This window comes from Mauremys reevesii, linkage group 12, assembly GCF_016161935.1.
Source record: "Mauremys reevesii isolate NIE-2019 linkage group 12, ASM1616193v1, whole genome shotgun sequence".
NCBI lineage: Eukaryota > Metazoa > Chordata > Testudines > Geoemydidae > Mauremys > Mauremys reevesii.
This window is the reverse complement of record NC_052634.1, coordinates 20,875,362-20,890,139: the sequence shown is the minus strand read 5'-3', so window position 1 is coordinate 20,890,139 and position 14,778 is coordinate 20,875,362. Positions and strand designations below refer to the sequence as shown.

Sequence of the window (14,778 nt, the reverse complement as noted above, 5' to 3'; positions counted from 1 at the left end):
ATCCCTTGACTAGGGCTGGCCAAAGTTTGTCTTTTTTAATTACATTTGCTAATTCCCACATAGTGATTTTTGCACCATCTTCACCAAGGTCTCTCAGCTCCACCAGATCAGTTGCCTGCTTCTGCCTTTTGCAGCTCACCCTTCTTTGGGGTCAGTCCTGTGATCTTTTCTATCAACTCCATTCCTTTGAGTCGTAGGAGTGTGTGTCCCTCCTGCCAGGAATGTTCATCAGCTCCAGGTGGGAGAGAGGTTTGATCCCAACAAGCTACACTGAGGCAAAAAGTACCTGTGCTGATAGCCACTAGGACTGTACATGGCGGCTGCTTAAATTAGTGATCTTAGTGTAACAAGACAATTATAGTTGTAGAGCAGATGCAGCCCAGGGGCAGTGGTTGGCATTAGCTTTCCCCTTGACCTGACCTAAACTCCATCACTTTTCCTAGTCTAAACAAACCCTGAGCATCACGGTTATACTGTTCCCCCATTTCACAGCAATTGTTAGTCATCGAGTTCTCCCTTGGGGAACCAATTGTTTCGTTCCCAGTTGCTCTGATGTTGCTTTAGGTTGTGCTGGGGAGCAGATATTTTTATTATTTTCCACACTTAAAATATTTTTAATATGAATTAATAAACCTATCACAATACTGTACTTATAAGAAAAGAGATATTGATGCAGGCAAGCAGATGAATCCTGAGGGCTACATATGTTACTGAACTATAACAAAGAGCAGGAACAGGGCAGGGATAGGGAAAAATGTCATTTCACCCATTGTAACAACAGACGTAGTTAGGGTAAGTCAGAGGGATTCCCTTATTCCCCATCACCATCCTCCTTCAATCCGTGCTAGAGCCTAAGAATCCTTTTCCTTTCCCCCGTTGTGGGATGGGAGACTTCCAAAAGTGCTCCCTGGGCTATAGCACATGGCTAAGCTCAGAGAATAAACCCGAAATAGCCCCTGAGCTTTGCTTTTTGAATTCTGTGTTTCCGATTACTTCAAGCCGGGGCATTGTGATTATTTACCAGTTTCTCTAGCACTGTTCCTACCACTGTTTCTGTAACATATTTTGTTTTTTGTGGGACAGGGTTGTTATTCCTTTGCCTAACCCCAACCTGCAAGGCCAGGGTGTCTGTTTTCTCTGGCCCCTCCCCACAGACAAATCTGACAGGGTTGCACCTGCCAGGAGCAAACAAAAAGCCCCACTGGTCACACACACAAAGCAGATAGACACACACAAGATACAGAAGAAACTGAATTATTTGAAACTGAATTATTTGAGCTATCAACATTTCCACTTTCCCACGGCATGTTAGTTCTGAAGGTTGTTTTAATTTATTTTCTTGGAACCAGAAATGGGGAAAGAGACACTGGAGTCAGTTGAATTACAGCAGGAAGGGATAAGTCTCATGATTTGTCACTAACCAAAGGCTTTGTAAACAGAGTGATAATGTTACTGAGTGGTCTGGCTAACCCTGCAGTTAGAAACAATCAGCTCTATGGGTGGCAAATTGACAGAGGCTCTGCTGCTGATCATGAAATAGAAGCACATTACTTTTAAACAGCTGCTACTTCATTGCCTCTGGAAGTACAGAAAACAATGATCTGTGTTAAATGAAAGTTGCCATTTCTCAGAGCCCCAATTTCTATTGTGTGTGTACAGGAAGGTTTGAATGTGTAGCAGGTAGTTTGGTCAAGCTTAGCTATTTTATGTGTGTAACAGGCTCCTGCCCACCTCCAGCAGAGGTTTCAATCACATATGATGGCAACTTACCGAATGTCACACAAATTAGTCCATCCCTCCCCATATTCAGTCTCTGACGGGAATGTTAGGATGAGGCAGAGAACTGGGAAAGTATCGCAGTAGGAATACATTAAAAAGTGGGATTAATCAGAGCTGGGCTGCAGACAGAGCCTGTTCTAGAGCTGGTGAAGTGACAGGGACACACTCCCAGTAGTGCTGGCTCTGAAGTAACAGCAGAAGCAGATCGAAGAGAATGAGCTCATGGGCAGCTGCCCTGTCAGTGCATCACTCACCTGGCAGGTGTTACACAAAACACAGCACTTCCCCCCACCGCCACCACTTCATTATACTGTCCATGGGGCTGTTTGTCCTGCAGGACTTTGATCTTTCTGGGTGGTCCATGGTGATTCATAACAGAGCCATTAGGGAGCAGGAGTCATCCCAATGGAAATCTCTCCACTTCTTTCTGAGTGTTACCTTCTTAGCCCTGGCTTTGGAGATGACATTAGCCTTATCCTGTCTTGATTTTAGGTAGGATTGTGATCACCTTCTGGGGCTTGGCAGCTTAGAACTTTTGAGGGCTTTTCTCTGCCTTTTTGGTCCCCGCTGCAGTCAGTACATTCTAGACATGGGCATGGTGACCTTCCTGGGGATCTTGACAGCTGTGGCCAGCTTCTTGGTGGCTATTTTCCTGCTCACAGCCACTGTCTTCTTCTCATGCCTTGTCCTGGGGGCCCAGCCGTTGGCTGAATGTGAAGGAGCCAAAGTGCTGGTGACTTTAGCCTGCAGCAAAAGCAACAAAGAATCCTGTGGCACCTTATAGACTAACAGACGTTCTGCAGCATGAGCTTGTGGTGAATACCACTTCTTCAGATGCAAGACTTGCATCTGAAGTGGGTATTCACCCACGAAAGCTCATGCTGCAGAACGTCTGTTAGTCTATAAGGTGCCACAGGATTCTTTGTTGCTTTTACAGATCCAGACTAACACGGCTACCCCTCTGATAGCCTGCAGCAAGTTGCCTTTGCTCGTCAGACTCCTGAACTGCAGCTGGATGTGGTTCTTGTTCTTCTGCACAGCACAGCCCTGGAGAAGAGGGATCTGCAAATGTACATTCATATGATCCCTTTGTTTAATTGATGAAAACATAAACTAGACACTTAGAGGATTGGAACTGATTTCAGCTGATGGACAGGTTTGCTAGGTTTTTATGCATTTGGACAGCAAAATGTTGAGTGTTCACATTCATTTCAAGCATCCTCGTATGGTGGAGCTCCTGAACATAATGGAGAATGGTTTTTGTAAAGGAAAATCATGCCTCACGAATCTACTATAATTATTTGAGGGAGTCAACAAGCATGTGAATAAAGGTGATCCCGTGGATATAGAATACTTAGATTTTCAGAAAACCTTTGACAAGGTCTCTCCCCAAAGGCTCTGAAGCAAAATGGGATAAGATGGAAGATCCTCTCTGGGATAGGTAACTGGTTCAAAGGCAAGAACGAAAGGGTCTGATTTTCAGAATGGAGAGAGGTAAATAGTGGTGTCCCCCTCGGGTCTGTACTGGGACCAGCACTGTTCAACATACTCCTGAGTGATCTGGAAAAAGGGGTAAACAGTGAGGTGGAAACATTTGCAGATGATACTGTCAGAGTCTACCCTCACTTGAAACTGGGGGGTTTCAAGGTGAGGACCCGCATGTCTTCCCCCACCCCAAAATCCTAGGGTAGGTCTCCTTTGCTGCCACCACCTCGGTCAATTACGTGGGCCGACACCCTGTTTTCCCCTGTCTCCCTGAGAAGACACTCCTGGGGAACACAGATCAACTCACAGAGGAGGAACCTCCCCCTCCTCTCTCCTAGCCACTGGGAAGATATACACCGAGTCAAATCCTTGACTCAACACAAAGAGGGACTTACCTCCCCTCCTTCCCTAGTCCTGGAAAGAGATACCTGATTCAAACTGCTTCAATCAAACCCAGGAGGAACTATCTCTTCCCTCTCCCTTCTCTGCCCGGAGATAAGCTGTCTCACCACCGAGAGAGAATGTCTTAGCCCCTTCCTCTACATCCACAGTAGAAGGGATTTAATCAAATCTTTATAGAAAGAATTTATTAAAAGAAAAACAAGAAAATACAGAATCTCTATGAGTCCAAGCTGGACACTCATAGGGTATAACCTTGCTAAGTTCTGGAGAGAATCCTCTCTCTTCTCAGTACAACCAGTACAGGCAGAATTAAGAATAATCAATAACAAACACACAGAATTGCAAACATAGGATTATTAGATAATGACACAAAGTATCTTTCTAATACTCACTATCTTGACTAGAAGAAATTAGTTCAGAAAGGTAGAAACTTGTAGACTTGATTAAAACATCTGGACTCTTGTAACTCCAGACGGCTAAAGACAAAACACACAGGATCAGAGGGAAAAGTTCCTCCTAGAAATTTCAAATTCTCTTCCCTGATTGGTCCTCAGGTCAGGTGCCTACCAGGTACTATTTTTAACCCTTTACTAACTATTCATGACAGATACAAACCAACTCAAGTTAGTTACGTCCAAAAGAGAATGTGAAGTGTGACAAAGGGATCTCACCAAAGTGAATGACTGGGCAGCAAAAAAGCAGATGAAATTCAATGTGGATCAATGCAAAGTAATGCACATGGGAAAACATGATCTCAATTCTACATCTAAACTGATGGGGTCTAAATTAGCTCTTACAACTTAAGAAAGAGATCTTGGAGTCACTGTGGATACTTCTCTGAAAACATCCACTCAATGTGCATTGGCAGTCAAAAAAGCGAACAAAATGTTGGGAAGTCATTAGGAAAGGGATGGCTAGCAAGACAGAAATATAATATTGCCTGTCTATAAATCTGTGGTAGGCCCACATCTTGAATACTGGAGCTGGTCTCCCATCTCAAAAAGATATATTGGAATTGGGAAAGGCACAGAAAAGGGCAACCAAAATGATTGGGGTGTGGAACAGCTTCCATGTGAGGTGAGATTAATAAGACTGAGGGGAGTTTTCAGCTTGGAAAAGAGATGACTAAGGCGGGGCTAGGATAGAGGTCTATAAAATGACGGGTTTGGAGAAAGTAAATAAGGAAGTATCAGAGGGGTAGCCGTGTTAGTCTGGCTCTGTAGGGAAGTGCTATTTACTCATAACACAAGAACTGGGGTCACCCGATGAAATGAATAGAGAGCAGGTTTAAAATAAACCAAAGGAAGTATTTCTTCACCCAACACACAGTCAACCTGGGGAAACATTGCCAGAGGATGCTGTGAGGGCCAAGACTATAACAGGGTCTACCAAAGAACTAGATAAGTTGATGGAGGATGGGTCCATCATTGGCTATTAGCCAGGATGGGCAGGGATACAAAACCATGCTCTTGAAGTGTCCCCAGCCTGTTTGCCGGAAGCTGGGACTAGGCGACGGGATGGATCGCTTGATGATTCCCTGTTCTGTTGATTCCCTCGCGGGCACCTGGCATTGGCCACTGTGGGAGGACAGGATTCTGGGCTGGATGGACCATTGGTCTGATCCAGTCTGGCTGTTCTTATGACCAATAGAGGGCAGTCCTCGACAGCAATATTTATATTTGGTGCACTGAAAGGGCTAACTTTCCAAAGCTGACCCAAATGATCAGTGAAAGTGTTTTGGAGAAAAACACTAAACAGAAGAATGTAAATGAAAACTGTGAGCTATTGTTTAAGGAGCTTGTTAGATGGGGCATAAGCCGCATTGCCTAATTAGCTGAGCTTGCAATGGCCTTCCACTCAACTCGCTGACATTTCTCCATCTGCAAATGTGGTAACTGTTTTAAAACCTAGATCCAATCAATTACAACATGTCAGGGAAGATTCTAGGCATCAATGAGCTGATCATTGGGTTGATGGCGGTAAACAAGAGATTCCCATAAGGCTCCCTCCCTCCCTCTTCCCAAGAGCCACCCTCATCCTCTCTCCCCTTTCTGCTCCTGCATCCTCTGCAAATTTTCAAAGACAGATGCCTCGTGACAGCCTTCGCTCTTGAGGAAGTTGCCTAGTGGTCAGGGTTTTGGTCCTTTGGGGTGGAAGGACGCAGCAGATAGTGGGGGAGCCCAGGGCCTCCCATGGGCTCTGACCCAGGCCACTCTGAGGGCAACACTTCCTGCCACCTCACTATTGTCCAAAGTTTGCAGTTTGTCACAGGAAGCTCTGAACAGTGTCAGCTCACTGCTTGGCACCTCTTTGCAGCCGGGTATGGCATGGCAGCTCTCTCCTTCTTGGGGTGGCAGCTGTGTCTGTTACGCTGACAGATCCGGGTCAGTGACTTGTCGGTGGGTGGGATCGAACTGGGAACTCAGGAGCTTAGTGCGTGGGCCTCTACAGCATGAACTGAAAGCCACCTAGCTGCTAGCTAAGACTGTAGAAAAGACTCGTTTTATCTCTCCCTCTAAGTAATCCCGGTGCCACTAGCTGGGACGCCCCACCACACCCGGGAGGTGTGTGGGTTACATACTTCCCTAGCTGAGGAAGCGCATCCGAGCTTCGAGAGTTCCCAGCTGTAATCCTGGACAACCCCTGTAACGATGCGGCCTCTGGCGGACACTGCTGAGAGTATCAATTCAGGGCAAATTGCTTGGAGCAGGGCAGTCACAGCCCGAGGCTGGGTGCCCTTTACTATTAAAGCACGTCACAGCAGCCATGCCGGGAGAACTTTGGTTTTACCCCACTGGCCAATCGGACGTCATACAAGCAATTCCCTCAGCTATTCCAGTTCCCTTCTATCACCACCAGCCCGCTCCTTATGGGGATGAATGGTTATGAAAACCGATACCCCAGTAAAAGAAAACGGGTTCTGTCAAAGGACCAAGCCCCAAATGCAGGTGAATAGATGAATCAGATCTTACCCACAAATCACGCTCTTGCAAATCCTTCAGCATGTAAAATCTAAAGGTTTATTCATAAAAAGTAAGAAATATGGATGAGAGCTAAAATTGTTAAAGGAATCAGTTACATCCAGTAATGGCAAAGTTCTTGGTTCAGGCTTGTAGCAGTGATGGAATAAACTGCAGGTTCAAATCAAGTCTCTGGAGTCCATCCACAGCTGGGATGGGTCATTCAGTCCTTTGTCTAGAGCTTCAGTTTGTAGCAAAGTCCTCCAGAGGTAGAAGCAGGACTGGAGATGAGGCATCAGCCTTTTATAGTCTCTTGCCATGTGGTCTTTGCTTTCTTTGTCGCAAGGACACTCGATCCAGCACGTGGCACAGAAAAACCTTCGAGTTCTGTCCATAGGCAGGTCCCTGCAGACCTTGCTGAGTCACAGGGTGTATCTGCCTTCTGTCAGTGGGTCGATTGTAGATGGTCCTTAGTGGGCCATCAAGGAGGCGAGGCAGAACTGACACCAACTTGTCTGGGGTATTTCCCGGAAACAGAGCACAAGTTTGAAATATGGGCAGCATAGAGCCAATATTCATAACGTCAACTACAAAAAATGATAGACATCTAGAGATAGCATCATTATAATCAGTCAATCAGAACCTCCACATAGACCCCTTACACAACAACCTTTCTACAATATTGGCTGCAAATAGAGAACAGTGGCCACAACGGTGATCTGTACCGTTACAGATTATGTCAGTAACATCACAGGAGGTGACACGGCATCAGTGAGACTGGGGGTTTGGCTACACTTGCAGGTGTACAGTGCTGGGAGTTAAAGCTGTCTTCGTACAGCTGTGTAGGGAAAGCGCTGCAGTGTGGCCACATTTGCAGCATTTGCAGTGGTGTTGGGAGTGGTGCATTATGGGCAGCTATCCCACAGAGCACCTCTTCCCATTCTGGTGCCATGGGTTGTGGGAAGGGTGCAGAGGGTGTGGATCATTCTGGTTCCTCTCCCAATGCCCTGTGATGCATCGCTTCACATCCCAGCAATCCCTGTTTTTCCGTCCATGTTTGGCGCCATCTTGCATCTTTCAACGTTTTCTGTGCAGCGCAATTCTGTGTTCCGTTTCGGTCTGCGGAAAGTGGAACCTGAACTGCTGAGGAGTTTGCTGACGAGTCTCGCCAGCACATCACATTTGGCAGTTGAGCTATTCCTTAAGATCCAAAGTGACAGTGAGGAGTGCAACAATGATAGCGAGTCGCATAACGCGTACCACACAAAATTGCTTGTAACATTCACAGACATGCTCAGCACCATGGAACGCCACTTTTGGGCTCAAGAAACAAGCACTGAGTGGTAGGATCACATTGTCATGGAAGTCTGGGATAATGAGCAGTGGCTGCAGAACTTTTGGATGAGAAAAGCCACTTTCATGGGACTGTGTGAGGAGCTCACCCCCACCCTGCGGCACAAGGACACAAGATTGAGATCTGCCCTGCCGGTGGACAGGGGCGGCTCTACAGTTTTGGCCGCCCCAAGCAGTCATGCGCGGGAGGCGCCCCGGAGCCGCGGGAGCAGCGGACCTCCCGCGGGCATGACTGCAGAGGGTCCGCTGGTCCCGCGTGGCCCGGCTGGACCCCCCGCGGCTGCGGACGGTTCGCGGATCCCGCGGCTCCGCTTGAGCTGCCGCAGTCATGCCTGCGGGAGGTCCAGCCGAGCCACGGGACGAGCGCTCCCTCCGCAGTCATGCCTGCGGCAGGTCCGGTCGTCCCGGGGCTCCGGTGGACCTCCCGCAGGCATGACTGCGGCAGGTCCGCCGGCGCAGCCTGCCGCCCCCTAGATTTGGCCGCCCTAGGCACCAGCTTGTTTTGCTGGTGCCTAGAGCCGCCCCTGCCGGTGGAGAAGCGGGTGGCTATTGCAATCTGGAAGCTGGTAACTCCAGACAGCTACTGATCCGTCGCAAACCAGTTTGAAGTGGGAAAGTCGACCGTTGGAATCGTGTTGATGCAAGTTTGCAGGGCCATTAATCGCATCCTGCTAAGAAGAACTGTGACTCTGGGGAAATGTGCAGGACATTGTGGATGGCTTTGCACAAATGGGCTTCCCTAACTGTGGAGGGGTGATAGATGGGACCCATATTCCTATTCTGGCACCACCCCACCTAGTATCTGGGTACGTTAATCGGAAGGGGTATTTCTCTATGGTTCTCCAGGCGCTTGTGGATCACCGTGGGCATTTCTTTGACATTAACGCAGGCTGGCCCGTAAAGGTGCATGATGCACGCATCTTTCGGAACAGTGGCCTGTTCAAGAAGCTGCAGGCCGGGACTTTTTTCCCAGACCAGAGGATCACAGTAGGGGACGTCAAAATGCCCATTGTGATCCTTGGAGACCCCGCTTACCCGTTAATGCTGTGGCTCATGAAACCCTACACGGAGCCTTGACAGTAGCAAGGAACGGTTCAACTACAAGCTGAGCCAGTGCCGAATGACTGTAGAGTGTGCTTTTGGCCATTTAAAGGGGTGCTGGTGATCTCTGTATGGGAATCTGGACTTGGGGGAAAGCAGCATCCCTGCGGTTATATCCGTGTGCTGTACCCTTCATAATATTTATGAAGGGAAGGGTGAAAGATTCAATCAGGCATGGACCTCCAAGGTTCAAGTCCTGGAGGCTGAATTTGCACAGCCAGAGAGCAGGGCTACTAGAGAGGCCCAGCACAGGACTGCAAGGATTAGGGATGCCTTGAGGGAGGAATTTGAGGCTGAAAACCAACAGTAATGTTTGGTGCCTTGCACAGGAGTGAAGTGTAGTGGTTACAATGTTAGTGGGAATCTGTGTTTGCTAAGCTGATTTGCAGTGCCTGTGTCTTTCCTGGGCTAAGGTATCTTTGACTTTATGCAATAATAAAGACTGTTTTCAAAGCCAAGAATTCATGTATTGAAAAGAAAATTATTTTATGTAAACACACACAACTTTGTGGGATTCTGCATGGGCTGGGGGGTGGGGTGGGGAACTGTACACTCACAGGTTTGAATATGTCCTGGCTGGAGTGCTGTGCAATGACTGCTGCACTCCAGGGTGGCTATACTGCATGGTGATGGGGGTTGAGTGCAGAGGGTAAGGGTCATAGTTCTCAGGGCTGGTTGGTGAACGTACAGGTGTTGGGGGCCGCTGGTGGTGATGAGAACCTCGATGTTGGGGAAGGGGGTTGGAGCTAATATGGAGCACAAGGGAAAGAGCTTTGGGACAAGGGGTGCAGGGGAACCAGGGCGGTAGTGCTCTGCCTGCATGGCTACGAGAGCCTGGATAGAGTCCGCTTGGTGCTCCAGGATGCTTATCAGCCGCTCCGTGCTTTGCTTCCTGTGCGCTGCATTTTCCTTGCGGATCCTGCTTTCCCTCTCCCTCCACTTCTGCGCTTTTTGATTCTCTGTGAGAGGTTGGTGCATTACTTCGTGCAGCATGTCGTCTTTGCTTTTTCGCTGTCTCTGCCAGAGGTTTTGCAGTCTCTCAGCCAGTGATAACACAGAGAGCTGAGATCTCAAGGTTGCATCTGTAAAGGCAAAATGCAACACTTAACAGAGGCAGCATTGTTTATACCAGACAGAGTAATTCCCCTGCACTTAAGGAGGGCACATACAGTCTTCACAATAACGTAATTTTCCCATCCCAAAGAGAGCGCACATAACCCACGGGAGCCCCGAAAGGGTGAGTAAGGGGGACTACTTGTTTCAGGGCTGTACTGTCCTCTGGGTTTCTGTGCCTTGGGGAGAGCCAACAACTGCAGGGGGCACCTACACTGAACACTATCCCAACATTTTCCACAGGAGTGTATCCTGGAAGATATCTCGCTGCTGCGGGTCACCTGGGAAGAGTGGGAGGGTCTTCTACTGCAATGTGGATTCCATCCTGGCCCCTATGCAGCTTGCCTGTGTGCAGCAATGGTCCCCCCACCCCTTGCGGACGCGTTAGCCTGACTGGGACAAGGACCACAGTGGCTCTCCTAATAAACGTGCACAAGCGCATTGCCCACGCTCTGGATGAGACTTTTGATGAGATTACTGAGGCCGATTACAAGCGTGATAGACCACATCAGTGCGCTATTCTGCATCTAGGCATGCATGCATGCAGCCCTAACCCCCCTCCTCTCCCGAAAAATTTCCATCCTGAAAATAAAAGCCACTTACTGGGAACCTGCTCCTCTGTTTGTCCTCCACCAAGTACCGGGTGCTGCGACTGGCTACTTTCCTCTTGGCTTGAGAAGAACTCCTGGCTGCATGCCTCCTGGGACTCCGGGGTGTCTCCCCCCACCCCATTACCCTCACTCTCGCTTTCCCCCTCCTCCCCCTGCTCTGAAGTGTCCATCGTGGTTGTCGGATTGGCGGTGGGGTCACCCCCAAGTATTGTGTCCAGCTCCTTGTAAAATCGGCAGGTCATGGGGCAGCACCGAGCGGCAGTTTCCATTGTGGGCTTTGCAGTAGGCACTCCGCAGCTCCTTCACTTTAACCCTGCACTGCAGCGCATCCCGGTCATGGCCCCTTTCCAGCATGGCCCTTGATATCTGCCCAAAGGTTTCGTAATTCCTACGGCTGGAGCACAGCTGGGCCTGCACAGCTTCCTCCCCACAAACACTGATGAGGTCCAGCAACTCGCCATTCTCCATGCTGGGGCTCATTTGCCACGTGGATTCATGGTCATCTGGAAAGATTCACTGATTGCACTCCACACCTGGCTGAGCAAACAGGAAGGGGATTTTTTTAAATTCCCGGGGCATTAAAGAGTGGGTCTGACAGCTGGTCACCTGAGGCCAGGGCAGTAGAGTTCGAACTGATGAGCAGAGTAGCTAGAACAGGCACTCTGGGATAGTGCTGAATACTTCTGAAGGCCAATAACAGCGCTTTTGGTGGCCACAGTGGTGGGGCAGCACTGCATCAGCAGCGCTATAGTCTTTATTCCTCTTGTAGAAGTGGAGTACAGCCAGTGCTGTAGCCAGGAGATACAGCGCTGTATATGCCTTGGAAGTGTGGATGGTGAGTGAGTTACAGCGCTGTAAAGCCAACACCAGTGCTGCAACTCTCAAGTGTAGCCAAGCCCAAAGACTAGATGCCTTTCTGGAATGTGTTTGCCCCAAAAGTAGCTATTGTGTCATACAGGAGGCCTGTGATATGCAGGGGTCAGATTAGATGCTCTAATGGTCTCTTCTGACCATAAAGTTGACTAATTTCTGAAAAACTGAGTGTAGCACTGGGAGCAGCGTCTGATGTTTTCCTGTCTAGCCGGCTTGCTGCCTAGAACGAACGCTCCTTGAGTGGGGTGATCCACAGGAGTAGCTCAAACCTCCAAAGTGCCTGGCCAGGGGCAGGACATTGGCACAGCAAGGGAGGGTGTGGCAGTGACATCACAAAGGCCTTTGCAGGCCCTCAGACTATTGGTCAAAGGGTGGTGGGAGGTGGTGACCTCACAGAGAGATGCTGACATCAGCCAGGCAGGACAGGGGCAGGGGCCAGGGAAACCTCAGAGACCCTGTGGCTTTGCTTCAGCAAGTCTCCTTCTTCAGGTCTCTCTTTGAGGACTGAGAGAGTATTTGGGTTCAGGTGCGTGAGCGCCAGGAGGAACCTCTTTTGAGTTTTCCCTTCCCTTTTCCTGATTTTACTAGAAAACAGCCGTCCCTGTTTAGAAGGTAAGAGCCTCCTCGAGGTTTGAAACCTGTTCAGTCTGATCCATCTGGTGACAGTTGAATTCTACGCATGGAAAACACGAGCTTAAGGAGGCCAAATTTTATTCTGCACCTGGGATTTTGTCCCTTAGAATCACTGGGGACATTAGGGTTTGTCCTTTTTGTTTAATCTTTTCCTTCATCCCTCCCTCCCTCCTTTCTCTATGTCTCGTGCTTCTTTTGTCCTTTCACCTGTTCCCCTCCCAACACCAGAAGGTAGGTAGGTAGGTAGGTAGGGGTGTGTGTGTGTGTGTGTGTGTGTGTGTGTGTGTGTGTGTGTGTGTGTGTGTGTGTGTTTTGCAGGGGAGTGCTCGGCAGCTCCCACTGTGGGTGGTCCACCCAAAAATGTGCGGCTGAAATAGTGCTCGGGCAGTGATCCCCACCGGTGACCTGGACCATCCTTTGGGCTCTCTGGTGAGAACCCTCAGCCTCCCGTCCTCAGTCTCTACCCTGATTGGCTGAGCAGGGGGTTATTGACAGGGAGGAGACTCAGGTCCTTGTTCTCTTTTAAGACCAAGGAAATAAGTCATAACCAGTCATATGTTTGAATTTTGCTGCTTCTCTGCATTAATGGTCTCTGAGCAGGTCATGATTCTAACATTGCAGTTCTCCTCAAATACTTGCTGAATAATTACTGTGCACTGTTGGTCTGGAGCTCATCTGAGAGCACTTTATTCAGGTCATTCAATGGATGAAATTCAAGATCCGATGGTTAGTTTGAAAATCAGGGGTCTTGGGTCCTGTTCCCAGCTCTGCCACTGGCCGGCTGTGTGACCTAAGACAAGTCAATTCTCCTGTCTCAGCCTGAGCTTCTCCCTCTTTCAAGTAGGGATAATAATGATCCGCTCCTACCTACCTTACGGTATGTGGAGGCAGGGCTGGCTCTAGGTTTTTGCCTCCCAAGCAAAAAAAAATTTGTCTGCCCTCCCATCCCCCTGCTGCCCGATCCCTGGGCTCTCCTCCCACACCTGCACCCCTGCCTCCCCAGCTCTGGGCCTCCCACCACTTTCACTCCCTGCCAACCCAGCCCTGGGCTCTCCCCACACACAGCCTGTGCTGCCCCAGCTCTCGACTCTCCCTTCCCCTACCAGTGCTCCCCACCCATACGCCCCTGCTGCCCCAGCCCTGGGCTCCTCCCGCACTTGCACCTACTTCCACCCCAGCCCTGGGTCACTGGTAACTTGCTCCCAGGTTAATAAAATAGAAAAAGAGAGGATTGAATGTGTAACAGGAGTTTGGTAAATCTTGGTTATTTTATTTTTCAACAGGCTCCTGTCCACCTCCAGTAGAATTTTCAGTCCCAATGGCAACTTACTTACCAAATGTAATACAAACTAGTCCATGCCTCCCAAGTGGATGTGGTTCTTGTTCTTCTGCACATTGTAGCCTGTGGAGGCCAAGGACCTGCAAATGTGTCTTCATGGGCCTTTGTTTCATTGATGAAAACATAAACTAGACTCTTAGAGGATTGGAACTGATTTCAGCTGGGGGACATATTTGCTAGATTTTTATGCATTTGCACAGGAAAATGTTGAGTGTTTCCATTCATCCCTAGTCAGTGGAGCTCCTGAACATAATGGAAATGGATATGCAATTACTTTTTGTTGAAGGACCAGGCTTTTAAGGGGCATTTGGATTTGAACCAAGGCCCGTTTGATCTGCAGTCAAACATTCTACCACTGAGCTATACCCTAACAATTACATTGGCACGTCAGTGATCTCAAGGATCTTGAAACCTGAGAGTGGAGTTCGTTTCTTCCACACCAGTGTTGCTGTCTGTGCATCCCGGAGCTATAGGGTGATTGGGAAAGGCCCACAACTAGCTTGTCAGTATCAACAAAGGAGCAGCCGACATCAGGACCAATGAGACGTGCTGGTGGCCCATCAGGAAGAATCCACACTCCCAGAGACTTCTCGGCGAGGGCACGGTACACAATGGGGGCTACCTACCCGCCACATCCCAGCAAGGGTCTTTCTAGTCCCACTTCAGTGTTACCCAATTTCTAATAAGTCTTTGGCCCAGATTCCCTCCCTGAGCGGCACCATCACATACCTGGGCCCCCTGCTAGTGTTAAATCTGCCTTGAGCTGGGACCCAGCTTGGCAAAGAGCCTGCAGCCCCCTCTGTGCTGGGGAGTGAGAGCAGCCCTGGCACTGGGCAGGGCATCCCTGAGGGAATGAACCCAATGTGCCCGTGAGGCCCTGATCCAGAACCTCTGCCAGGCAGCTTGTGCTGCTCGGGCGTCTCTAGTCTCCGGCGAGGATTCAAAGCTTCTCTGCTCCAGGGGAACCCCTGGGGAGGGGGGCAGGGCTCCTGCAGGATAAATCTTCCTGCTGGCAGAGCTCCGGTCCCCTCCTCATGGGCACAGGGCATTGCACACGGCACCCACCACATGCACACACCCCTTTGTGGGGAGAATCAGCTCTGGGATATTGGGGTCAAACCCTTCCCAC

General features: G+C 49.3%; 1 protein-coding gene across 1 annotated transcript in view; it reads left to right on the top strand.

Annotated features, from left to right (window-relative positions):
• LOC120375921 (zinc finger protein 850-like) overlaps positions 1-14,778 on the top strand; it is a gene marked incomplete at both ends in the record, with an annotated part of 362,646 nt that overhangs the window by 226,962 nt on the left and 120,906 nt on the right. The window lies entirely within an intron of this gene.